Source organism: Psammomys obesus, unplaced genomic scaffold (assembly GCF_907164565.1).
Source record: "Psammomys obesus unplaced genomic scaffold, mPsaObe1.curated_primary_1811, whole genome shotgun sequence".
NCBI classification, from domain to species: domain Eukaryota; kingdom Metazoa; phylum Chordata; class Mammalia; order Rodentia; family Muridae; genus Psammomys; species Psammomys obesus.
Window position 1 is genome coordinate 7,357,544 of NW_026596155.1, and position 18,967 is coordinate 7,376,510.

At 42.1% G+C, this 18,967-nt stretch overlaps 1 long non-coding RNA gene across 1 annotated transcript in view; it reads right to left on the reverse strand.

Annotated features, from left to right (window-relative positions):
* Window positions 1-18,650, reverse strand: part of LOC129667139 (uncharacterized) — a 36,247-nt gene extending 17,597 nt beyond the window's left edge. Inside the window, exons 1-2 of the long non-coding RNA XR_008718696.1 lie at window positions 18,610-18,650; window positions 6,448-6,550 (exon numbers count right to left, since the gene is read on the reverse strand). This is a non-coding gene — a long non-coding RNA (uncharacterized LOC129667139). The remainder of the gene's footprint in view (window positions 1-6,447; window positions 6,551-18,609) is intronic.
* Window positions 18,651-18,967: the final 317 nt, after the last annotated feature.

Sequence of the window (18,967 nt, forward strand, 5' to 3'; positions counted from 1 at the left end):
AGATAGATAGATAGATAGATAGATAGATAGATAGATAGATAGATAGACAGATAGATGTAGTGTATGCAAATGTGACTTGATGAACTGCTTTGGAGCCCTTCCTCCTGTGTTCCTATCTCTTATTTGTGACTTGCTCACTGTAGCCTGAGCTCGTAGGAATGTGCACACATGCTCATTATCATCAATCATAGCACATTATTGCAAAATGTCTCCCTTTGGAGTCCATTGGATTCCTAGAAGTCAAGACGGGCCCTGGCTGTCTTTGTCCTTATGACATGGTACCTTGCACATAATAAGCTCGGGATGAGCATGTGCTTCAATAACCATAACAGTTATCTAAAATAGGTTTTAGATTTCAGAAGCTATATAGAAATATTATCACATTATGCATGTTGCTAACTTAGGTGGACTCTTTCTTTTACATTTGTTACATGATGTTTTTATTCCTAAAAAAGGATTTGGTATTAAAAGATACCATGCACAGAGTGGAGAAAGCCTTAAACTATGAGAACTACTCGATTATATACATCTGTCAAAGTTAAGAGCACCTACAAATGCAACAAGAAAAAGACAAGTTACCAAATTGAAAACATAAACAAAATGTTTAAAGAGGTCCTCCACCAAACAGGATCTCCAACAAAGACATTAACAGGTACCCAAGCTTGGTCATGAGGGAAACCCAAACTAAAGCCACAGTGAGAGATCACTATACACCCACTAGTGTGAGACCTGCTGAGGACAAGGAGCAACAGGAATCCTTGCACGTTCCTTGTGGAGTGTAAATTAGTAGTTTCATTTTAGATAATACGGGCAATGTCTATATATTCTAAACATATGCCATTGTCTAGCCCAATCATCCCTTTCCTGGAGATGGTTTAAGAAATGTGAAACACCAGCTGTGGCATAATCCCAGCATTCAGAACATGGAGCCAGGAAGATCGCTACATTTGTGGCTGGCCTGGACTATATAGCAGGACTATTTCTCAAAATTAGTAAACAAAAAAATTTCAAAGGTATGAAAAAGGCAACAGAACCATTCAACTACAAAACTGGATATGATCTCAAAGCCCAGGACACATGTTTCGAACATTCATAAACTAGAAAAGTATACCCTAATGAAAAGAGTAAACTTCTGATATTCATAGCCCACAGATGACTCTCAGGGACAAAAACATTGATTAAAAGGAGTGAGAAGCCCAGTGTGGTGGCACACACCTTTGCCACAGCACATTAACACCAGAGATTAAAGTCTAATGTCTGTGTGTCAAGGCCAGTTGAGTTACAGGCCTGCCAAACTTAGATGGTAAGACCTGTCTAAAAAATAAATCAGAAATGAATACACATTTTATTATTACATTTAGATGAATTTCAAGATGTATAAAACTAATTTGTGACAATAGCAGTCAGCATAACAGTTACCTTTAGGGGAGGGTTAGCTGGGAGGGGCTTGAAATAAATCTTTGAGGGTAGTGTCAAATAGAACAACAATAGAAAGCAAACAAATACAATTCAGCATTTGTTTAGCCTTTATAATGTAAGTATCCTCTAGCCAGGCATGGGGGATGGACACACACCTTTAATCCCAGCATTCAGGAGGCTGAGTAAGGCAGATCTTATGAGTTCAAGGCCAACCTGATCTACAGGAGTGATGCTGTGATAGCCAGAGTCACATAGTGAAATGCTGTCTCCTAATAAATCAAAGTTAATAAAATGAATAAATAAGTGACCCTCCCTCCCAGGAGGTTATCACCAGTATGAGATTCACCGACATTTGCATTCATTTCCAAGGATGAAAACTATGAATGTGCTGTAGTTCTGGAGACAATTAGTACACAAGCCAAGGACCTATTAGGTACAGTTCTTTGATGGAGAAGATGCCTGTAATAGTCTCTCCTGATAGTGTCACAAGTTGCTCCTTCATCCTTTGCCTAATCCAGCCTCTTTAGCATCACTTCTCCTCCACCAAGACATTTGGCAAAATAAGTGCTAGGAGGCACCCAACCACAGGCACACAGATCTGGCTTTGTATCCTCTCAGATAAACATAATCTGAACAATAAGACATTGTCTGATGGGTAGGAGGACTGCTTAGTCCAATTTTCTTTTCTGACTGGTTACGGGCTTCATAAGGTTTATTTCTCCCTCAGCATTTTCTTCTTTTTCTGAGCAGATTCCACTGACTTTTGATGTTCCCTCCCATGTGACTTTACACAGAGGGTCCAAAGGTACCCCAGGGCAAGGAAACTTTTCTGGAAATCTCTTTTCTGCAGCCAAGGGTGGGAAGGCTTGGAGGGTTTCTGGATTCTGTGTGTCCTTTAAGCTGGAATCAAGGGACCAGTTTTTCTCTTTGAGAATTGCTATATTCTTTCATTGTAGTGCTCATAAATACGTTACAATGTTTCCTTGATGCTCTAGTTGGAGTTGGAATGCGTTTAGGGTCTCATTTATTGTCTTCATCTTTTTTTCTGTTGTTACAACAGAGTTCCTGAAGCTGGGTAAGTTACAAAGAAGAGAGTCTGGGGCTCACAGTTTCAGAGGTGGTGAGGTTAGGGTGGAGCAATGGTATCTGCTAGCAAGGGCCTGGATCTGCTTCAAGTTGGGGTAGAGAGCAACAGTGCACGCAGGTGATACTGAAGAAAGATGGGGGCTTGGGCGTGCAGCACAGCTCTGTGCACTAACTACCGGCCTTGTGCATGCTAGTCAGGGCTTTATCCTAACGCTACACACACAGCCCCAGGCTCTATTTATAACAGCCTGCTGTTACCCTGTTAATCCATTCCAAGGAAATGAATCTAGTGTCATGAGAATGTTCATAATCCCTCTTAATCTAATCACCGTATAAAGGCCCCAACTCTTAACACTACTAATTGGGTGCCAGGTCCCAGTATGAGCTTGGGCCAGGGCCAATCATATCCAAAGCATAGCACATGACTGCTTAAATCTTAAATTATATAATAATTGCTTTTTTTTTTTTTCATTTACAATCATTTCCACCATCTTTGCTCATTGTAACTCTGTTTTGATCACTGTTATTATTGGTCTTTTATTCTCTTCAAGTCTCTTTCTCAGCCTCATTTATTAGTTCCTTCAATTGATATTTTGTTATGTGTTTACTCTAACACTCACTGATCTAGAACTGGGGAATGTGTTCAAGAACAGGACCGGGTTCCTGGCTTCATGGTCTGGTATTCTAATTGAAAAATGGAAGATAGAAACATAGAATACATAGAAATTAGATCCCATGGAAAGCACTCCATGGACTGCAGCAGTACCGATGGATAGCGGATGATCTGTGAATGGTTATTCCAGGCACTGTGGTCCATTGTGGTCTCTCCCAGAAGATAAAGCTGCTCTGGTTTCTTTGCCTTTTTTCTCAGATCTTTCAGGGTAATTGTGAGCTGCTCCTGAATCTCTTCTTGTCTTCCACACTTCTTACCTGTTTCTCAGACCAACTACCCTTCACCCCCACCCTTCCCACAATACCGTTTACCGGTTTCCCAGTCCTACGTGGCTCTGGACTCTTTCCTGCCTGTCTCATGTTCTTTCATAATCACTTCCAGGAGTTTCTTGAAACAGCTTAGCCCATTCATAAAGAATTTATATCAGTGCTTAAGACATATTTTTAATGTTATTCGTATGTGTTGAAAATAGCTAATTTAGTAATAATTTCTGTATGAACCAGAGGGGTAGCAAACAGGCTTCCTATACCTCTGTGGGCAGCATAAAAGGGTCTGAGGCTCTTCCAGTCCTTCTGCCCTGAACATGCAGCCTACACTTGCCCAAATACCAATTCAATTTTACTTTTGCCTTCATACATAACCACTGTGATGGCTATTCAAATAGAGCCAATGAGGTGATGACCAAGCCTGATGACCTGATTTTGATCCCTGAGACCTACATAGTGGGAGGAGAGAACCAATTCCTACAAGTTGTCCTCTGACCCCCCTCATGTGTGACATGGTATACATGTGTGTGTACCTATGCATACAAACACACATAAAAATAAGCTAAAATGTACCCTATAAACATATATGCCCCATATATCTAAAACCCACTTTATGCTGAACAGTCCACATTAAAATCTGGAATGGAAATGACTCAGAAACAAATCCGCATCCGTTTTCCATGTGACTCAAATTTTGAGCAAACCCCAGACCAACTGTTGTTTATCCCTCGCCATCCGGGACACCACCTTCATTTCTGGGTTTCCTCCAGAGAACTCAGAGCAGGGATTTGCACATAGTCTTCCGTTAAATAAGTAAAACCAACAATGGAGTGGGTCCTAAGATTTTGATTAAACTCCACGCAAAGACTCAATTTCCAGGTTTCTGAATGAGGCCTTTGGGACCATCTGCTGTGCGCGGCCTGTGCCAGCAATCAGCATAATACCTGAGCGGTAATTACTGCTGAACGCTTCGCTGGACGGGAAGGGAAGGGCCAGCTCTGGTAATCAAACATGCACAAATGCTTCAGAATAATTCGGTTCCGTTGCATACAGCATTTGGAATCAATGTCAGCTTTTTAGACACTTTCGTTTTCACAATATGAGGTAGTTTTTATTAGAACAGTAAACACAAAACCGATTATCTGCACAGATTCAAAGGCCTACCGAAGGAGAACTCTACACTCTAATTAAGAACAAAGCACCTAATTGCATGAGATTGACCTTCAGAATCACCCCTTTGTTTTTGTTTCGTCTTAAAATGCTGAACAAGGGGATCGCAGAGAGTGGGGGCCCGCGGAGGAGCCATTTGAGGCCTTAATTAATGGATCGGGTCTGGTAACTGCTTCTGAGCCACACAGGTTAAGCCGGAAGGACGGCAATAGTGCTGTAATTAAGACGCTCAGCTGTTGGTTTTGCCGGCTCCTAGCTGCATTCTGTCTGTCTGCCAAGGCGTGAGGGGGAAGCTCTGTCTACATTTTGGCTTCTCTCCTGCCTTCCCGCCTTCTGATGCCAGCTTCCGGCTTAGCTTCGCCCAGACCCGGTGACGCATCTAGAGTCATCATCTGGGAACTTAAAAGAGAAGGGAGAATCTCTCGCTCCACTTCAAACCTTCCGGATCAGAACTGGCACTTTAGTGAGGTCACATGTCAATATGCAGAACTTAGATGACACTGCGCTCTGGCCTAGCACTGAAAAACCTTGGCTCTCCAATTTACCTGGGGGTGAGGGGATAGGGGAGGGGGTCATGATCATTGGTTAGTATGTGGGAATGAAAATCCCTGGCCCCTGACAGAGATTTCAACTGGGTGAGTCGGGATGGGGCCTCAGAATCTGGTTTTTCTTGTCTGTTTGCCGTTGGCCTGGTTCTGAAGCCAGGCTCAGTCCTGACCTTGACTTTCTACACCGTTTGGTTTTAGCCCAAATCACCAAAGAAAGAAGGAAAGAAAGAAAAGGAAGGAAGGAAGGAAGGAAGGAAGGAAGGAAGGAAGGAAGGAAGGAAGGAAGGAAGGAAGGAAGGAAGAATGAAAGAGAAAAAGGAAGGAAGCCATCCTAGCCACCCTGGAGACTTCATGGAGCTAAGACTCCAGGTAACAGGATACTTTAACACGAAAAGTAAGGTCACAGATGTTCAGCATCAGGTAAGCTCTTGCAAGCAGCCTCTGGCCATCTGAGCCATCTTTGCTAGTGTAGCTGACATGTACGCTAGGAAGTTTTCATGGACACTCTAGCATTAGGCTTAGAAAGCAGAGACCTTGTTTTTCCTTACCTCTGTTCAAATTGAATTATGAGCAAATAAATAAGATTTTGACTTAATAGCTAAGTTTTAGAATGATTTGTTATGCCACAATAGATAAAATCATAGCCAAAAGCAGACAGTATTCTAAGTATGCTGTATGAGATGGAATCTGTAATGAGGAGATCTAAGCACGGAAGTCCCCACTCGAGGTTAATACAATTTGGAAATAGGTGTTGGGCTCTGACTCCAAAGGCTTCCCATGAACAGTCAAGCCCTACGTACCACAGTTGCGCCTCCATTCACTCAGCATTTACAGAGAAACTGCCATGTGCTGGGTACTGTTCTGTGCTCACAGGGCACTTACTGCTAGTGAGGCCTGAGACGCTACAGAAGTACACTGTTGGGTGGGACGATTCCACACATCTGTATAGCTCAGTGGACATTGACAAGCACGCTGGCTGCCAGCCATCTAGTGGAGCACACTCACTCACACTGAAAAAGTATCCATTCCACTAGATGGGATTTGTGAAGATCATAACTAAAGGTGACCAGCTCTGCTAGCCATGCCAGCTCCAGTGACTTTACTGAGGGATTTGGCTCTTCAGAACAGTATCGGAAAGATTGAGAAGAGCTGGGGGTCCATCCCAGTGGCAGCTTCCAGATGAAACTATTGAGAGCTTACTGCCACACAGACTTACACGCCTGCCCTAATTTCCAGCTATCTGTAGGCCCTGCTCTACACATGTATTGTTGGTTTTGTGGGTTACCTGATAGCCTCCTCGCAAATCCCTGCGCTGAACTGGGAAGGGACTGGTTCCGAGGCTTCTGATGAAAAGGCTCCACATCTGAGTTCAGGAGAAGGTCTCTGGGCTAAAGGGGAGAGACTGTTGAGAACCAAGCAAACAATGGTGTCATCTTCTAATCATCCCTAGAAGTTCCATCTGCAGCATCAGAATATGAACAACTGGTATTTCCTCAGTCTTATGCAAAATCTTACTGAAGCCAGCACCACAAGCCATTCTCACAGCAGAGACTGAGGCACAACATCCCAGGATTTCTATGCCTAGCCTTGGCTGTCCTGGAATTCATAGAGATCCGCCTGCCTCTGCCTCTTGAGTGCTGGGATTAAAGGCTTGCGCCACAACTGCCTGGCTTGACTGCTTCCTTTCAACATAGCCTCTTGTGTGACTTCTTCATGAATCTCTGAGCTGTACTCTATACCATCTGGCTACTCCACATTCCCAGAGGGAAAGCTTTGAAACTTTTCTCCTTTTGTTGTTGTTGTTTGATTTTGTTTTGAACCCAGGGCATAGAGCGTGTTTGGTAAACACTCTACCACTGAGCTATGTTGGTGGTCTTAGATCAACTTAAAGTTGAGATAAAGATTAAGCTGTGTTCTACTTGCTTCTTGATGTCAGCACACATGGCCTTGTGGGTCAGGTGATTCTCTGCTGTGTACTGTATGCACTGTGTGGTAACATTCCAGATTCTACCTGATGGCGTCATGAAAATTGCTTTAACAGCTCTCCCTCCAACATCCCCCATTGTTTCCAAAGGTTGGAAATGTTCTCAGGGTAGGGTGGGGAAGTCTTCCTTGGTTGAGGACCACCACTGGCTCAGAGCAAGTAAAAGATTCAGCCCAGATTCAAGGGAGAGAATGGGCTAGCTCCCAAGAAAAATGACTCGCTGGAGACCTGTGAAGGTCAGTATCAACAGACCTGTGTCTCTGATCCTTCCTGTCTGAGGACTCCTGTTCCTGAGCTTTTCTCACATGAGGAGCCATCTCTGGCTTTTCCTAACGGCCCCTTTTGTACCACCTGTCTGAGAGTCCCCCTTTGCCGTTGGCAGTGCTATGCAGCTCTCATGCCTCTTTCCTGGCTTCCTCTTCTGTATCATCCTTGTGACCTGTCAGTTTTTTCCACTCAGGCATGTCACTGAGCTGTTCTTAGTGCTCATATCACAGCACATGACCAGGCTCTGGGGACATGATAAGGCTCCTCTGGCAGCCCCTGCACCCTGCCCCAGAGCTGAACACATGCTGTCTTTCTAAAAGGTTCTAGCCTTATCACCTCCTCCCTTCCTCTCCCTTTTTTTTTTCCCCTTCTCTTAGAGATTCAGTTCTTGGGCCCCTCTTCTAGGAAACTTTCCAGGAAGGACACTCTCCAATTTGATATAACGGTTTCTTGAGGGAGGAGACCATTTCATCTCATCTCCATGTTCCCACCACAGTGTCTACTGCGTGAAAGAGCAATAGAGAAATGTTTCAAAGCAGACTTTAAAACTTGAGAAACTGATAAGAACAGGAGTGAGTCACAATACGACCTAGATGGCAGATTGTAGAGGAAGAGCCTCTGGGCCGGGGGTTGCTAGCTAAGAAGCTGCACCCCGGAGTTGAGTGAGGCTTGGGGAGTGGTGGTGATGTGTGGTTAGAGTTTGGGGGTCAAGGTAAGGGCACCGTGTTTCAGATGGTGAGATGAGGAGCCTCTAGAGGAGTTTCAGCGGAGAGAAATGACTGACATTGACCGCTGTTCTTGGGACCGTCTGTTTCCACAGTCACAAGGCTGGCAGGGAAGAAGCAGCTGGAGTAGTCAGGAAGCTAATGCAGCATGGAAGATGGCAATCTTTTCTGGCAAAGCCAATGGGACGAATAGGAGTTGAGGTCAGAGGGATCACCCCAAGGCTCGAGAACAACAATGGGAGGGCTATGTTCTGACAGAGAGATGCTTCCTGGGTAAGGACATGAAAAGCTTAATATTGCTGTGTTAAGTTTGAGACTCTTGTTGCATATTCAGTTAGTTGTGTCCTAGACAGTTGAGTAGATGAGTTTAAACTGCAGGGGAGCTACATAAACTAGGCATATGAATATGGAAGTGATTAGCTCCATCACATAAGCTGAAGCGAATCTTTGTGATTAAGACTTATAACTGAATACAATGGGTAAATGCAATAGAAGTTTATTTCTCACTGTTCAACAATCTGAGAAAATTCCAAGTCATTAGCAAACTGTGACTAGGTTTTTCATTTTGGAGAGAGTTGGGGAGAAAAACCTGATATAAATGGTTCAATGGAAAGTGATAAGAGAAAGAAATAAAATTGGATACTGTGTGTGAACAGTCTGTTTAAGGGTCTCTAGTTACAAAAGAAGATCCAAGAGCTCTGGTGGTAGCTTGAGGAAGAGCTAGGTCTGAGGCATTTCTGTTGGTGGTTATTTATTTACCACTCTGGGAATCTACCCAGAGCCCCAGGCATGCTCAGGAAGTTCTGTGGTGCTGAGCTATAGCCTCAGCCCCTGGGACTAATTTTTAAAGTTTTTTTTTTAATAGAAAAAATTGGAATATTTTAATGTTAATAGAGAGACAGGGGAAAAGATGGGGGATGCAGGGAGGTGGGGGGCTTTTAAGAGTCTATTTTGAGTATGTAGAGGAAATGCCAAACAGTGAGAGGCTTTAGGCAGGAGCGGGGTGGCTTCTTATCCTTTATGGCGGCAGACTAGCTGATTATGCAGCACAGACACAGGTAAGGTGAGTATCAATTTAAGTTTGCCTCAGACTGAGGATTTTTGGATCACAGAACTGTCAGTGTCCCCTGTGGGACAATTCTAATTACAAGGAATGGCTGGACACCCTAGAGAGAACAAAATGCACAAAAGAAGTCTTAGTTGTTGCTGTAAGCACTGCCAGATTAAAAACAATCCAGAATTTCTCAATGAATTCTCCACATTACAGAGCATTTACACAGTCTGAACCTCAGTGTTGTGCAATGTGTTGGAAATTGCAACGTGTGAATTATAGATCTTAGGTTGGAGGTGCAACTCAATACCACTGAGTGTGTGATGTGTGTGGTCTCCAGGACTTCCCCTCCTCATACAACCAACCAACCAACCAAACAAGTGAACACAATCAAGCTGGAGTTCTTGCTCTAAAAAGAGAGGTATGAACACAACTACATACAAGACAAGCTATGTGTGATATGATGTATGTAAGCCATCTAAGTCATATTCCACATTGTTCAGGATATGCCATCTATAGATAACATTTAGTAAGAGCAGCAAGAAGCAGTCCCTGAAAGGTTACTGTCTCACAGCACCAACACGTCAGTTATCTTTTTCCATCATTACAACAACCCTTTTTAGGTGCCGTGGTTGTTATCTCCACTTCACAATTGAGGGGGAGGAGGAACTTCAGCAGTTTTCTTTAGCTCACACAGGGATTGGTAGAAAAGTCCTTGAACCTGGGTTGATTCCATAGTCTAAACATTCAGACTCCTAGATATTGCTATAATGAACGGGAATAAATGAGTAATGCAAACGGGTACAATACAGGGTTAGAAGAAAGGTTTAGGATAAGTTTTGGTTGAGACGTCCAAAGAAGACTTTAGAAGGAAACATCATCAAATGGAGCATGAAGGAGGTGACAATGTCACTAAGCAGAGGAGAGGGAGCAGGTTAGGTAAAAGATCCATTAAACTAATGTTTCTCAACCTGTGGGTCATGGCCTCATTGGGGGTCCAAATGACCCTTTCATAGGGGTCATCTAAGACCACCTGCATATCATTTATACTATGATTCATAACAGTAGAAATATCACAGTCATGAAGTAGCAATGAAGGCAACTTTATGGTTGGGGTCACCACAACATGAGGAACTGTATTAGGGGGTCACAGCATTCGGGAGGTTGAGAACCACTGCATTAAACTAACTCTTGTTCTCTTTCCTTTCTCTTTTTGGATTGCCAGGTCAGCTTGGCTTTCCTTCCTTTGCCTTTGTATCAGTTCTGGGAGCTGAAAGTCCTGATTCTAGCAGATCCATGTATTTGGCCTTTGCTGAGGGCCTCCTGGCAGATGACAGGAAATCACAGAGTGAGAAGGGAAGACAAAGAGACTAAGGAAGTGCTGGTCTTATTCTGTCATAACAACCTATGTCATGGGAACTGATTATATACTCCCATGAGGACAATTCAAATTTTGTCCAGAACAGTGTCCCCAGTAACCCTATCTGCTGCTCTAGGATTTATCCCTTAAGAACTCTACCACCTCTTACTATATTATAACAAGGACCAAACTTCCATTGCATGGATCCTTGTGGGACACAAGCAAACCATACTGAAATACAGGCAATGTCCAGAAAAGATGTTTAGGGTTTTAGGATGGAATCACAAAGGGATAATTGACTTTCTTGCATGCTGATTTTTCTCTAGATCACTAAAATGGACAGTAGAATCCTACCAGTCTTCAGTGAAGTGAATGAATGAACTTATGACTTAAACATTTCACTTTAATGAATAACAAACGTTCAGAAAAGTTCATAAACAGCAAGTATCTTTGTTCAGTGAACACCTCTGTCTGTCTGACATTCCTCAGATTAAGAAATACAGCGTTCCAGCACCCCAGGAGCTCTCTCATGCTGAATCCAGGTTTGTTTTTCACAGGGCTGTGAATTGAACCAGGGCTTTGTGCCTGCTAAGCGAATGCTCTGCCACTGAGCTACATTCCTAGTTCTATCTGTTGGGGGTTGGTCTGGTGCTATGTATACAAATGCTAATTACTGGACCCCAAGATCTGGTTGCAGTGCAGATCAGTATATTCTCGAATACACAGGGCAATGTTATGTGAACTTTACTACTAAGTTATCTCTGATTGGTTAATAAGGTTGCTGACAGCCAATTACTGGGCAGCATAGTGACAGGCAGAAGTTCTGTTTGGGCTTGGGGTCAGAGGTAGAGACCACAAGGCCAGCATCAGGAAGAGGAGGAGGCAGCAAGAGCAGAGGAAGGAAGAAGATGGAGAGAAAGGATATGGCTTGATGGAGATGGTCCAGCACAAACAGGACTCATATTGGCCAGTAACTTGGGGAATTCAGCTGGGAGGTATAGCCAGACTAGCGTAGAAAATTAGTTTAAATCGTACCTGCCCAGTTATTGCTCTTAAGCCTTGTTTAAATAAATCAATAGGTTTCTGTTTCAATTATTGAGGAACTAGGTGGGTCACAGTAGAGCCCTATAGATTTAATAAATATTCTACAACACTGTTATGCTGTGTTCTAATCAGTGTCACCAGTCCTTGTCAAGTTGATGCCTAACTTCTCTAATGAAGAATGAATTCTAATTTTTGAACATCATGCAAGCAAAATCCTACATTCTGTTCTTTGTATCTGGACTCTTTTGTTTAGTATAGTATTTGTGAGTTTCATCAGTATTATCAGATATAGCTGAGGGCTTTATGTTCTGACTCACGTATTTCAACATTCCTTTAAAATCTTTGTAATGTCAGTAGTGCATGCCTTTAATCCCAGCACTTAAGAGGCAGAGACAGGTGGATCTCTTAAGAGTCCAAGGGCAGCCTTGTCTAATCATGTTCCAGGTCAAATAAGGCTACATAGTGAGACCCTGCCTCAGTGAAAAGCAAAGCAGAACACCCAAATAAAAATATGTTCTCTTAAGATACTTTCACTATGTGTGTGGGTTTTTTGTTGTTGTTGTTGTTGTTGTTTGTTTGTTTTGTTTTGTTTTCCTGTTGTTCACTTTGGGCATTGGGTAGAAAAATCAGAGCTTCACAGGTACTTCAGCAAGCATTACTATTAAGCTATAGCACAGGCCTATTTTACTGTTCATACAAACATGTTTAGATAATTTCCAATTTGGAGAAATTAATAACAGTGTTATATGGATGAACATTCTCTTCCTCCTCCTCCTCCTCCTCCTCCACCTCCTTTTTCTCCCTCATCCCTCCCCTCCTCCTCCACCTTCCCCTCCTTCTTTTCCTCCTATCCTTAGGATCTTTCTGTGTAATGTAATCTAGCTTGGAACTCATGAACTTTCTGCCTCAGAATCTCAAGTACTGACATTAGAGTCATGTGCCAACATGTCAAGCAACATGAACATTGTCGGCCATGCTTTCTATCACTTTCTTCTAGGCATAAAGCTGTACATACATTTAAAGATATGTAAGACTTTATTCTCTTCCTTTTAGTGAATTTCTGTCCTCACACCTCGCTGGCCCTTCAGCACCATCTCACACTTACAGATGAGCTTATTGCACCAAAGCAGCCACTTGTCAGTGATCTTGCTTATTGAGGAGTCCTGAACCTTTCAATGTGTGGCTTCCCCATGCAGACTGTTGAGATGATGGTCAGTTACTACACGCGGGCAATTCAGTGAAGATCAAGTGAAAGCAGACCTGAACTCTTCCTGGGTAGCCTTGCTCCAAAGTTGTAAACACAGCCAGTTCTCACTGCTGCTCTTTCCCCTTACAAAGTTCTTGTAGATGATGGGTACTGGCCAAGAGGGCTTTGTTTGTCACTGTGCAGAACATGGTAGGGAATAATATTGACTTGGCTGGTTTGATTCTTGCTTTGGTTCACTTTTTGAAGATTATTTGTGTGTGTGTATGTAAAAATACCATGTGTGTTAGTGTCCATGCAGGCCAGAGTTACAGCCACCCAAAGTGAGGGCTGGGAATTGAACTCAAGTCCTCTGGAAAAGCAAGTGTTTTTAAGCCCTGAGACATCTCTTTGGCTCCCATTTTTGTTTTGCTTTTGAGGCAAGATCTCACATTATATAGGCCAAGCTAGCCTGAAATTTGTGAAACCTTCAGGTTGGCCTCCTGGGTGCTAGGATTGCAGCATTCATCTATACCTTTTCCTAGGACATAACTCTGTTCTACTTGGTAGGTTAGCCATAAGCCACGCAAAATGTTGAACATTTTGAAGGGAGGCTAGTGTGCAAAGTTAGTATTTCAATTCACTTCTTTCTTTTCTTTTCTTTGTTTGTTTGTGTTTCTTTCTTCCTCTTTCAGTGGAAAGAGTCAGTGATGAAAAACTTTTACTCAAGCTTGGACCCCTTGGCTCTGAGAATCTACTGCTTTAATTGTGAATTTTATGAAATCTAAATCCACATGGGATATTTTTAGTAGGTATTTCACAACCAAATTGAGACGTGCTATACGTACAAAGGATGCAGCGAAAATGTCTTAAAAGAGTTCAGGATGGGACGAGCTGGTGATGCGGCTCATCAATGAAGAGAACTCACAGTCCCTCTCCTGGCCTCTGAGAGCACCTGCACACACATGCCATATGCTCACACAAGCACATACACATACAGGTATATAAAAATAATGAAAATGTTTTATTTTATTGAAAGAAAGCCAGGTAAGAATGTGTAATACATGCATTGCATGTCCTTGTGTACATGGCTGTGGTCAGGAAAGAGGATGAATGTGTTAGAGGAGAATGAGAGTAAGTTGTTGGGCCAAGTCTAACCGGATGCAGCTAAGCTCTGCCACTTAAATAGAAACTGTTAGCCAACTGTTTTACCAAACTGTTGGTTTCCCCTTATGTAAATTGGAGATCTGAATACTGTGGGATGCCCTGCCCAGACTGATTGGGTCCTGTTTACCCTTTTTGCTCTCCTATGTTATTGGCTTCGCTGTCCCCTACCTGTTGCTCCCTGTGGGTCAGCCTTGATGCAACTGCTGCTGCATGAGGGCAGAGAGAGTGATTACAGTGCACAGGACGAGAGCCCAGGGAAATGGTAGAAAGCTTTAATGTATAATTCACACCCAGGATACCCCTGGAACATCCAGCTCAAGCAGAGACTTCATCTGGAAACCAGCTCCCCTGCATCTGCTTTTCCACTTCTTCCCTTTGAGTCTAAGACTCGGCGTCTGACGACTGGTGGGAAACAATTGCCTCTGCCAAGTTTTTAGAGATTCAGTGAAAAGTGCCTGGACCGACATCTCCTCACCTGCTCTTTCCTACGTGCCGTCCAATGGGGTTGCACTGCACACCAGGGAGACGAGAGTTGCCAATTATTTTCTATTCTTGGACATGCATTTATGTTAAGACATAAATATGCCAAATCCCCCCCCCCCCCCCCGCACCTCTTTCTTTCTCTTGCACCTTTTCATCACCTTAGATGTAAGAATGCAGGAAGAGCTTGTTGGTGAGTTCATAGGACATTAGGTGACAGTGAAGGTGCTGATGAACAGCTGCTGGTGCCTGTTTCTGTGACCTCTTTCTGAGCACGGTGTTTAGCAGACGATGGGGATCATTAAACGCATTGATGGTACCACTTGGAAAGAGTGTTAATGACTTCACAGCTAAACAGGACTTTCAGTTAAAGTTTAGTTCGTTGACTCAAATAGGGAACCCAAGTGCACACACAGGTCTTCTCACTGTATAAGTAATATAAATGCAAATGCACTGTATAAAGAATATATATATATTTTATATGTTCAGGTAATTCTTTGGTTTTTGTGTGTGTGTTTTATAAATTTTGTTTGTTTTTAAAATGCAATTTGGCTATATAATTCAGACTAACCTCAAACTCTGATCCTCCTGCCTCCGCCTTTGGAAAGTTGTATCTCTGTAGGTATCTGCTTTCATTCCAGGAATTCATTCATTTTCCTTCATTTAAATCATATTTATTTTTAACCGATGCATAAAAACGAATATTTTACATATCAATGGCATAAAATGTGATGTTCTCATATAGTTGTACATTGTATAATATAAATCAGGTTAAATACTTTTTCTCAGTGTTCATCATTTCTTGTGGAACTTTCATTGCTTTCCTGAAACACTATCAGGTTAACCAGCACAGGCTGGTCTTGAACTCACAAGTCTCCTGGTTCAGCTTCCTCTTGCTGGGGTGACAGCATTGTGCCACCACATAGAACATTGAGATTTTTGAAATGTACTTCTTTGGACAAATTTTGATTAATATTAATTATTACTATTTCTGAAATTGTTATATGGCAGACATGAGACTAAGATGACCACTGATACTCTCTCACTTAATCCCAGTTTAAATATTATCTCTCTCATGAGGATTGGCCTGGCCTCCTTCAATCCCTTCATTAAGGCTTTTACTCCTGATTGAACTTTTTATTTGCCATTTGTGTTTATGGATCACTCTCCAATCCTTTCCCCAAATAGATTGTTTATTCGAACATCAAGCGTCTTTTTCTGTCCTGCATTTTACTATAACCATTTAATACCATAACCATAGTCCCTTGAAAAGTGGCACACGGAAAACACACAATATATATTTATCAAATCACAAAATGAATGAAAAACAGCATAGATGAAACCTCTAAATTCTCCCAAAGACTAAAAGGTTAAAATTACAAAGCTGGTACGGCAGGTGGCAAAATCTTCATGCAATATTGTCTTTGCATCATGTGGGCTATAGAAGGAACACATAGCTCACCTATAAAGAAATCACTCCCCACTCAACAAACATTTGCTAAGCTTTGCTAAGCCTGGCCTTAAGCACCAGGAACACAGAAGCAGACAATACAAACACAAACCAGCCAGCGTGGAGGGTTCTGTCTAGACTTGACTGCAGAAGACAGACATCCTAGCTATAAATGAGATACGCACTTTAAAAAAGATGCACAGAGATAGAAATGGCAGCAATGTCGGCTACCAAGCCAAAGGAGTCAAGGGAGGTTTCCGAGGCTTGTTCTCTGAAGGAAGCCTGCTCCAGGGCCAGGGGAATACAATGCAAAAGTTGTCGGGGTAAGAACAGGAAGGGCCGGCGATAAACAGAATAGCCTTGAAGTTTTTTTTTTTTTTTTTTTTTTTTTATAAAAGTAACCATTGAGTACAGCCAAGAATGCTGAGTCTTCAGAGTCCATTGACGGTATGAGGTGGGAGTGAAGGGAATGCAAGAGTCACAGTCACAAAAGCTCTGACATAGGATTTTGACTGTGGAGGCTGCAAAACTGGACTCAGTGCCACAAGAGAAGAGCATCAAGTTCCCCATTCTTTTTTTTATCTGCTTATGGTTACATTTTTTGAGACCAGATCTTGATCTGGAAATTTTGTTGGTTTTGAGAGGGCAATTCTCCTATCTCACCCTCCTGAATGCTGGGATAACTCTTCAGTTCTTTTTTTTTTTTTTTTTTTCTTCACCTTTTTTTTTTAGTGGGCTTTGTTGTTGGGGGGGGGGGGGTTTGTGGGGGGGGGGGAGGTGTCTGTGTCATCACATACATGTGGAGGTCACGGAACACTTTGTTGGAGTCAGTGCTCTCCTAACACAGAGGTCCCAAGGATTGAGTTTAGGTTGTCAGGCTTAATGTCAGACTTTTTTTCCTGCTAAGCCATCACACTGGCCCTCTCTTCTTAGTTGCACTATTTTTTTTTTTAAGTAGCTATCATGTTTCCTATGGATATAAGCATACACGTATATTACATAAACCTGTAAAATGTCACCTTCTCGGCTTTTTCTCATCCGTCTAATATCATGCTCTTCTCCTTTATTAGGGTTTTTTTTTTTTTGTATGTGTGTGTCCTTTCAAAATTGTCATAAAGTAAATAAGTAATTGTCTTGCCAACCTTTTCCTATACAGGATAGCATTCTTTACACACCACTGCATACTTAACAACTAATCTTTGAAACATTTCCACACCAGCTCCTAAGCACTTCCTCATGTTTTGACAGCTGCCTGGTGTCCATATGGATGCATCATAATTGATTTAACTAATTTCTTATTGGCACATTTCTGGAATATGTCCAGTCTTTGGTAAATGAATATCTATAGACATGTTATCTTGTAATGGTGTGAATATATTTATAGTTTTCAAAGTTATTATCAAATTTCTTTCAATAGGGTTTTATGAAATTATTCCCAAGGGAATATATATATATATGTGTGTGTGTGTGTGTGTGTGTGTGTATGTGTTTGTGTGTGTGTGTGTGTGTATCCAGAAAGTTAAAAAAAAAGAAATTTGAATCACTGTTTTAGTAACCATATTACTATTCTTATTCATTTTCCAAAAATATGCTGGCTAAAACTAAAACCGAGACATGGAAAGCTGCATTGTATGTTTGGAACAAATCTAGATATGATATTTCTGAGTCCTGCAGCTTATGGGATCTGAGAAGCCTTCTTTCGGGAAAGTAAAATAAAATTGAAGAAATAAAAATTGGCAGTATAGAAGCTTGGAAGCACCCCATATGAGCGAGGCATCCTATAATGCAAGCTTCATTAGCCTCGTGGCAAGTCTGCTCTGTGGAGGGCTCACATATACACCTGTGGAGGAGAGCAATTACTTGTCCTTATCTATTAGAACCATGTTTAAACATAGCTGCTGTCCCTAGCTATGTGTCCATGAAATACAGGTCTGTAGTCTCTATTGCTGGCAGCTGCTGAAGGTCGTAATATTACTTATATTTGCATATCTCCCCAAATGGGCTCATTCTGTTTATGTAACATCTTTCATCTTAGAAACTGCAAATACCTTACAGAGACTTCTTGTCCATTAGCAATATGAGCATGATATGGAAGAAATTGTATCATAAAGATAAATTCATGGGAAGAATCCAAGGGGCCTCTGCCAATCTCATTAATTTGGTAATATGCACAAACATTCCAGCTGGTGAGCGGTTAGGGGTGGGAAATGACTTCTGTACATGAAGCTGGAAGAAAAGAAGCTGCTGGATTTCCTTTAATGATCTGCAGTCGGCAGCTGCTGGTTTGTCTGCTCAGAGGTTTTGCTGCCATCCTGCAGAGAGTCACTGCATGGTTGCTTTGGGAAGAGAAAATAGCCAGCTGGTTGGAGGCAAAGGAGAGACAGCAGCCAAGAAGAGAGGAGACAGATTCAGATCCAGGGTAGAGACGACACACCTTACCAGTTTAACACCAGTTTAAAAAAAAAATCGAAAATCAAGTCCAAAAGACGATAGAGAGCATAGAATAGACATTAAAACTATAGCTTGCCTGCCAAGCAGCATTAGGGTTTTAGCAGAGCTGACTGCATTTAACATAGAAAGACTCACATGTGATATTTAAGATATAAAGGCATTATCCAGTTAAGTGAGCTTTCCAAGGGGCCCACATCCAGCCACCTTCAACAGAAACTTCAGAGGAGCTATAACTTTAAGTCATGATGGATTTTAGCCAAATCTGTCTCACGAGTTGAACTTTACCTCTAAGTGTTCAAAGGTCCATGGTTGGGTTATGGTGTCTGTGGAGAAAAAAATCTGGTGAGTACTTGAAAGGGACTTTCTGTTTTGTTTCTTTCGTTTTGTTCCCATCTTCTCTCTCTCTCTCTCTCTCTCTCTCTCTCTTTTCCTTATGGATGACATAGCAAGTTAAGAGGAGAAAGTCTCTGGTGTCTACTACATCTAAGACCACCAATTCACAGCCACAAACTGACATGCAAGAGGTATCACCCTTTGCCCTTTCTTGTTTTGCTATCTCAATAAATGTGCCTCATTAATACCAATGGTTGCATTAAAATTTATCTCTGTCTCGTGATTTCTCACCAGGTGGTGGTGAGTGAAG